Source organism: Etheostoma cragini, chromosome 12 (genome assembly GCF_013103735.1).
Source record: "Etheostoma cragini isolate CJK2018 chromosome 12, CSU_Ecrag_1.0, whole genome shotgun sequence".
NCBI lineage: Eukaryota > Metazoa > Chordata > Actinopteri > Perciformes > Percidae > Etheostoma > Etheostoma cragini.
The window spans coordinates 2,090,629-2,099,589 of record NC_048418.1 but is presented as its reverse complement, the minus strand read 5'-3'; the positions used below and the strand labels follow the sequence as shown (position 1 = coordinate 2,099,589).

Sequence of the window (8,961 nt, the reverse complement as noted above, 5' to 3'; positions counted from 1 at the left end):
CCCCCCCCCCCCCCCCACCTCGCTGGAGACTAGACACTGGTGAAGTATTCTGGCTAGTCCGCACATCACTGTAGAATGGGAGAAATCGGGCTCTGTTTTATTGGCATTTCTTTAAACCAATCAGAATTGTCTTGGGCGGTGCTAAGCGCCGGATGGAGCAGTGGTGCCACTGCAATATAAGCCCCGGGCAGGAACTTGTTTTTAAAAGTTGTTCGGGTCGTGAAACAGAAAACTCAGATTGGACGGATGAAATGGAACTGGTAATTGATGCATATTTGAAACAAGGACAATGCACAAAACATTTGTTACACAAGATAATTTGTCTTGGGCCAGGTTATAGCAACACATGTTAATTTCAATTAGCAATTCAAAAAATAACAAGAACCTTTTTTTTTTTAACAGGACTTTAGATCACATGGTGTGCATAGTAATTCAAAAGAAGCAGTTTAGCAAAAACAGGGGGGCCATCAGCCCACTCACTCTCCCCAGCACACACACACTGTCAGCGCCCCTTAGGAGCCTAAAGTTGCCCAAAAGTTTCCTCCTGTAGATAGACGGAGACCCTGAGAACCTGGACCAGTGCACCATCCAACCCTCCAGGACCTAACCACTAGTGATGACTTCTCTCCTTGAGGTATCCCTCCCCTGGCTGGCAGGCGGAGAGCAGCAGAGGTGCGTCCATGTGCTGCACAGAGTCAGCTGCTTCAGCGCTGCTTGGCAAGGCCCTCATGTCCCCCCCTGGTCCCCCCCTGGTCCCCCCCTGGTCCCCCCAGTCCCCCCGGTGCTCCGCCCAGCAGCAGCAGCAGCCCCACCCAGAGGAAATACCAGCATGTGCTGCTTAAACAATGTGGTTTTAATCTAAGAGGAGTGCCGGACTTCAAAACTACGATTCAGTTTTCTCCCTCAGTGTTTTCACTGCTTCATACGAGAGAACACCAGGGCTGCACGGTGTGAGGGAAATACGCACTGATGTTGTTGAATATCTCGGGACCGGTATTACTAATAAATGGCTGGTTCAATGGTGATCCATTAAAATGTATACATTCACTAGGCATTGGCCGGTCAAACTAACATTTAGACAAAGATATGGTGACACAACCCGACTTCAAAGAGACAATATGACTACAAAGAGACCCAAAACTACTACATAGAGACAACACTACTACAAAGAGACACAAAACTACTTCAAAGAGGCAATATGACTACAAAGAGACCCAAAACTACTACATAGAGACAACACTACTACAAAGAGACACAAAACTACTACAAAGAGACAATATGACTACAAAGAGACACACAACTACCACAAAGAGTCACAAAACTACTACAAAGAGACAATATGACTACAAAGAGACACACAACTACCACAAATAGACAACATAAATACAAAGAGACCCAAAACTAGCACAAAGAGACAACGTGACTACAAAGAGACACAAAACTACCACAATGAGACACAAAACTACTACATAGAGACAATTCAACTACAATGAGACACAAAACTACCACAAAGAGACAATTTGACTACAAAGAGACCCAAAACTACCACAAAGAGACAAAGCATGACTATTAAAAGCTGCAAAAAACCACAAAAAGACACAACACGTAAGGAGAAATTGCTTCTTTTTTTCTGAAAAATTTACATTTTCTCAAGCAAGGATGCCTAAACATCCCCCCCCCCCTCCGCCAAATACGGGCACTTAAGACTGCAATATAACACAACCCGAGGAAACACTGACTCCTGAGGTTCAGTCAGCAGAAGATGGCACCGTCACCTCTTCTCCATCTCCGTCTGCCCTTCATTTCTCCCTTTGTTCTTCTGTTTTTGATCATCTCTTCCCCCACTCCCCTCCAGCGTTCACACGCCTCTCGCTAATGGACTCCTACACACTGCCGAGTGTAGGAACACAGAAACTCTCTTAGCCTCGGTACCTCGCTGTTCACACCTCAGGCCCCGGCCCAAATCAAACATGGCCGCCTCCATTAACATCGTAGACCACGGGGGGAAAGAAGACCGCGTCAGAGCGGGGTACGTCGGCGGCTGAGAGGAGATCAAAGGGGACAGATGGACACGTTGGATGTCTGTTCTTGTCATTTTTTAGGACTTTATGTTGATAACTGGACGACTGAGACGCCACACTGACCTTCCAAAGTGTGTGTGTGTGTGTGTGTGTGTGTGTGTAAGAAGCTAAAAAATCAAATGCTTTATAAATCCCAATGACACAGAGAAGGCTGGGAAATATTCTCCCCCCCCCCCCGACTCCCACGCATTTCACCTCCACACCTCAACCTACTGTACATCCAGCTTAATGCAGAAGCTAGGAGAGGAGGAAAAAAGAACTCATTTCCGAAAGTTCAGAGCAGATTTAAAGCTGCGTGGCAGCAGAAATGTGAAATACAGGGGGCGATACGACTAAAACTGGGTATGAATCAGCAGCTCTGTTGGCCATCTGGGTGAGCTGATGCTGAATCACATGAGATTATGAGATCTTGTAAAGGTCCCAGGGTTGATGTGAGCAGGAAAACTGCCTAAAGGTCCACATATTAGTGCTGGGTATCCAACCTCAGTACTTGTTCGGTAGCTACTGAAAATGTCTCATGTATGGAGCGACTCTTCTTCATTTTTTATTTGCTTTCATATAATGTTGCCTTTCTTTAAATGACTGTTCATTTCTTTAATGTTTAATTTCTTAGGCTGCACTGTAACTTTTATTCTTGTGTTTTATGTGTCTTAATGTTCTTACTTTTAACTGTTTATTCACATGTTTTATCTGTTCTTATTTTTTTTTTACTGTTTTTTTACTGATTTTTTGTGTAAAGCACTTTGAATTGCCCTGTTGAAAGCTGCCTTGCCTTGCCTTCATGTTTAAAATTTAAACCCTAATTTTGCCAATTTCATTTAGTCCAAGTTGTCTGGTTCTGACAACATGTGAGTAGTTTGGCGTCTGTTTTGGTGGAGTACCTGTGAAATGGCATATTGTGTAATCTTAACCCCTGGTTTGATTCAGGCTTCTTCTTGCTCTATCCTTCGCTATGCCTTAGTCACACACAGACACACACACACACACGCACACAAACAAACACACACACACAAACACAGCTGGTGCTTAACCACCTCTGGTGACCCAACCGTTCCAACTGTACAGATTGAGTTTCCACAGCATCTGTGCCGGCCACATGTGTGTATCTAACATGGCTAATATGGCTAATCCCTCGGCCCACACACACACACACACACACACACACACACACACACACACACACACACACACACACACACACACACACACACACACACACACACACACACACAGGGTGGTTGTATCGGTGTTAAACCAAACGGTTGTTGTGGAACATCAATCTGAGGAAACTTCTGCAATTTTCAGAGTTTCTGCAGATTTCACCAAGTCAACTTTTAGACTTTTTCGGACCATTTTGAATGAAAGTTAAAGGAAGCCACGTAACTGCATTTCATTGTCTTTGTACTCTGCACAATGACAATAAAGTTGAATCTAATGTAATCATTTGGATGCGCTGACAGTGTTGTTGTCATTACTTAGACTTCCTCATGGGGGGAGGGGGGGTGACAGAAACTTCACTCTGTGTCCTTAATCACATCAATTAAGCCCTAAATTCAGTGTATTTCAAGCCATGTATCGCTGAACTCGCACATCCACCAAAACTGAAGAACAAAATCAGTTTAAAGTCAGCGGTACAATCCTAGAGAGACTCGCGCCAATAACATGACAGCTGATTGGAGGAGTCACATTAAGACCTAGAACACAATACTTCATCTAATTTTGGCTTAAAATTATGATTTTGAATTTTTTTCTTTTTTAAGGCCTGAATTAAATGAAAACCCTGATTTAAAAAACTAAAATTAAAAAAAATTAAATCAGAATTTTAACACAAAATGTCCCCTCTGTCCCCAAACAAAAAAACTGTCTGCTAAATTCCTAAAAATAAATCATCGCAACATCAAAATCGGTGTGGTCCAAAACATCGTGATATGAGTTTTCTCCATATCGCCCAACTCTAAATCACGAGTAACGTTAAAATGATGTCAACTGACCTGAAGTCAACTCAGTAAATGAAGACTATTTGCCTCTTTCTAAATATTTTTGCTTTCCCAGAGGTAGGAGGAGACAGACGGACGGACGGACACCCCGTCCCCACCTCACAGCTCATTTACATTTAGATGAGCCCATTAAGATCCATAAACGACCAACACCGCCTCTCCAGCCGTCTCACTTTAAAAAAAATACAAGTACAGCGTAATGATTTGGGGATTTGTTGGAGCTTTTCAGCTCCTGTCCGTCTTCATCTCCCCTTCTTGCCTCCATCTTCTCCTCCTCCTCCTCCTCCTCATCATCATCACCAGCAGCTGGACCCCCACCTCCACTAACTCCTGGTGTTAGGGGATGGAGAGGAGGAGCAGGAGATGACTTGTGAGGGGTTGGATGGGGCGTCTTATTCAGTTTTATAGCATTTGAAAAACAAATGGAAGTGTTTTTGAAATAGTATTGAGTAAAAGTTGACATATTCCAGTCTGTGATTATCATCAACATCCATTCCTTTAATTTTAGTCTCAATAATTCCTAATTTCTGCTTTTCTAACTCAAACATTAGGTATTATTTCCTATAAATGAGGTTTATTGACCATAAATTCCAAAAATAACCGGAAAACTAAAGTTAATAAGTTAGTGTTACGTAGCGTTGAAAACGTCAAAGAAATGACAAACATTGAAAAAAAAGCATCAAAAGTGTTGAAAGGGAACAAAAACATTAAAAACATTGATTAAAAGCATCAACAAAAGGGTTGATTTTCAATTTTGACGGGAAGACAACACAAGGGTTAATAAAAAGATTAAATGTTTAGACTAAAATTTGACTAAGATACCTTGAGTTCTCTAGACTAAAACTTGACTTGAACAAAAAAAACATATGTGAATGACAAAATATGACTAAAACTAACAAGGACATTTAAAAACAAGACTAAATTAAAAATAGGTGACAAGATTAACACTGCATTGCCACGACGTGTACTTTCATTTTTCGAGCGGGTAATGCCTGGGTTCAATTTTTCCCGCGAAAGTCGCAAAATGCTTTGCGGCAGGTAGACGGGAACACATTCTGACGGGTCACAGATTTCTTTGTAACACCAGAAAAGCCTGTGTTAGAATTCAAAATGGAGGCTAAGAAAATACACACTGCTGGGAGTCAGATTTTTTTTTTTTTTAAGTCGCTTTTTTTTGTTATAAAAAGCTTTTGAAATGTCACTGACGGTTTACACAATTTAGCCGTCTATAGCTCCATTGACACCCATTCATTTTGCACTCGGCCGCTTTCACCCCCAGTAAAACTCTGGCAGAGCTGCAACCAAATTTGGTGCAATGGGGGTTAATGGGGAGGCTCTCCGCAGACAGGCTCTGCCAACACTAAATCGGTTGAGTTGCATTGTGGGTAATGTAGGCGCCGGGTTATGACAATGAAGAAGAATGCATGGGTTAGCATACAGCATGACAGAAACCAATCCACAGGTGGTCTTGTATTTTGGAACAACTGTATCTAACTATTGCTTTCTCCATTAATCAATCAGCTGTTTGATCTCTAAAATGTCATTAAAAGGTGAAAAATGTCAATCAGTGTTGCCCAAAAGCCCACAATGACGTCCACAAAGGTCTTGTTATTGTCCGAAACTCAAAGAAATTCACTTTACTGTCACAAAGGAGAGCAGAAACTAGAAGATATTCACATTTAACCATCTATAATCAGAGAATTTGGACCTTTCTTTTCAAAGGTGCAATGAAGCAACAGCTTGTTGAGTTTCTCAGTTTCTGTCTCGACGTCCGATGCAAACCACTTATTCAAATTCCTTTCTGTGCATACAGAGTCCCCGGGATCCCTTCACTGTTTAAAATACAACGTTGTTATTCAGTAAATCGTCATCATATTCACTTCTGCAACGACCAATCCCAGCGTCCGTGGGTTTGGGTTTCCTGCCGTCCCTTTAATGCCCCGGATGGGGAGCCGAGTGGCTCACATTTCATTACATTCTCTACATGAGTAAAGCGACTCGGAGGCTCCCGCCTGCTTCCCTCCATGCTCCCTGCTGTGTGTGTGTGTGTGTCTGTATCTGTGTGTGTGTGTGTGTGTGTGTGTGTGTGTGTGTGTGTGTGTGTGCACCCTCTCTCTCTCCCTTCCTCTTCCTCTCTCACCGAACCCGACAGTAACTGTCTAGATTTCAGGTTTTCTCAAATGGATTTATCCCACAGGGTCGCTCGGGGGCTGCTCCCATGAGCCACTGCTGCACCAAGAGATGGAGAGAAGTATGAAGGTATAATAAGAAGAGAAGAGGGGGAGGAAAGGAGGGGAGAGAGGGGGGAGTCTCTGCAAGACATTGGACAGATATTTACATTTCGTGACAAACTACGCTGCTATATTCGGGATCTTTTGGCAGCTCGGCTCATGTAACATTCATGCCAATAAACACTAATGAATTGAATTCAATAGAGAGGGAGGCGGTGGAATGATGCAGCAAAAACACACACACACACACACACACACACACACCGTGACTCCCCACCTTAACAACTTGTCTCACAGCAGCTGGTCCATTTCATGCTTAGACAAAAATAAGAAATCGGACCAATCGAGAGAGAGAGAGAGAGAGAGAGAGAGAGAGAGAGAGAGAGAGAGAGAGAGAGAGAGAGAGAGAGAGAGAGAGAGAGAGAGAGAGAGAGAGAGAGAGAGAGAGAGAGAGAGAGAGCGAGAGAGAGAGCAGCAGTCATGATTTGTGATGCATTCACCACAGCAACATGTTCCCGCCTCGTCTACCGAACCCAGACGCATACTGATGAGCAGCGGCTGCAACGGTTTCCATGTGTGTGTGTGTGCGTGTGTGTGTGTGTGTGTGTGTGGGGGGGGGGATTGGGGGGACCTTTCAATGGCAAACACACTCAGTCTTTGCCATCAACAGGTGCTGTTGGTTTTTTCTCTCCCCCCATCAGCTTGAGACTTTCTATACAGTCTGCAAACAGCCATGGTGATGCACAATGTTCTGCTCCTGCGTTAGCTTTCTGTTGTTATTAATATTATTCAAACCTGAGCTGACGGACGGGAGGTTGGTTTACAAGTAAATGAGGCTGGAAACATGATCACCTCTCTGCCTGTCATTTGTAACAACACATTCATTCCCACTGACAACGGGTCAAGATGCAACGCTTTGGGGTCTGTTATCGACACTTTTGACGTCATATTTAGACGCGCTTGGTCGGGACACTTTTTGTCAACCTGGGTCGGGACGTACGATACGTTTAACGGCACAAGACAACGGGACAGTTAGGTTTAGGATGGTGGTGGGGTTACATTAAAGGTATGTTTCAGTGACACGAGGGACGGGAACGGGACACGAACCCCCGTCTCCAGGGGGAAGGTCCTGTGTTCTTCAATCCACCCAACAACCTAATTTTCAGCCTTTCATCCTACTCGCTTCCATTGCCGCTCCTAATACTACGTCAAAGTTATCTTTTATTAATCTTTTAAAGTCTACTGATTGTTTGAGATGAATAAAAAACTAAACTAAACAAGCCCCCCCCCCCCCATCCCAGAATAGATGGGCGGTGTAGCGCTGACACACACAATGTGTGTTGGACATGCAGTGCAGAGTCCTGTTGTAACGGGACACCGAGGTTTATTTTTATATTCAGCCCGCAGGCACAGGTAGGCGTGGAGGGGACACGCCCCAAAAAACTATTAACCTGGAGAACCAGTTGCCACGGCGACCGGCTGAAAGCCCAATGACTGAATCGCATGCAGTTTGAAAACAATGCTCGTCTCTGATAGGTTGACATAAAGCAAACTACCCAACTTGGATAAATGCAATCATCGTGGTGTGCTGACTAAAGTTGACTAAAAGGTTGAATCGTAAAAAAATCATCTATTGGAAATTGATTCCTCAATTTAAAAAAATTGAAAAGCATTCAGAGTAGCAACACTGCAATATAAAAACACTCCATGACCAGGAAAACTCATGCAATGACTTTATCAGCATGTCCTTCACAAATAAAAGCTTAATTCAGTGTTGATGCACCAAGACAACACAGGTAAAAATCTAACCAAATCCAAAAATCTAACCTAAATTAAATGTTCCTCAGTCATTAAATAAATGCATCTCTCTCTCTCTCTCTCTCTCTCTTTTTTATGTCTTAATGTCTCCAGCTTAGGGGAACAACAGCCCAGGTGTGTGTGTGTGTATGTGTGTGTATGTGTGTGTGTGTGTGTGTGTGTGTGTGTGTGTGTGTGTGTGTGTGACATGTGTGAAAACAGGATGTTGGAAAAAGCAGAAGGGAACTGAGAAGCCGACCCAGTCAGGGCGCAGGCATCCTGCAGAGATACAAAACACACACAAACACACACACACGTTAAGACAAACACACACTTCTGCATTGAGGTGATGACATCTTCACACACACACACACACACACACACACATACACACACACACACACCTTAGTCCTCCTTTTCCCTTCAGTAAAATGCTATTTGAACAACTTTAACAATAACCAACCATTCCCATCATCCCACAGGGAGAGCATTGATTCAGAGAGCTGGACACAGACAGCAACCTCTCATTTCACTCCGAAGCTCCATGAAAACCTTATATTGAAATTCTGCGGTTCAGACGGTAACAACAGGCCGCGGCGCATCAATTTAAGATCAACCAGCGCCTGTTTTAGAATTGTTTTTACATACACAACCACAAACCCATACACTGTAATCTGATGTATTCCATGTATTTGTACTGTGTTGTATAATGTGAGAACGCTCTGGACCGTGTAGGTAGGAGGCCCGTGGTGCATGTTTGGGGGCATGTTTGGGTGCATGTTTGGGTGGATGTTTGGGTGCATGTTTGGGTGGATGTTTGGGTGGATGTTTGGGTGCATGTTTGGGTGCATGTTT

The 8,961-nt window shown here is 43.5% G+C and overlaps 1 protein-coding gene and 1 long non-coding RNA gene across 2 annotated transcripts in view; both read right to left on the bottom strand.

Annotated features, from left to right (window-relative positions):
* The window catches only part of LOC117953968 (disco-interacting protein 2 homolog C-like), a 157,324-nt gene that overhangs the window by 102,287 nt on the left and 46,076 nt on the right, over nucleotides 1-8,961 (bottom strand).
* LOC117954657 overlaps nucleotides 1-8,961 on the bottom strand; it is an 18,802-nt gene that overhangs the window by 8,710 nt on the left and 1,131 nt on the right. The gene's annotated exons all lie outside the window — the stretch shown is intronic.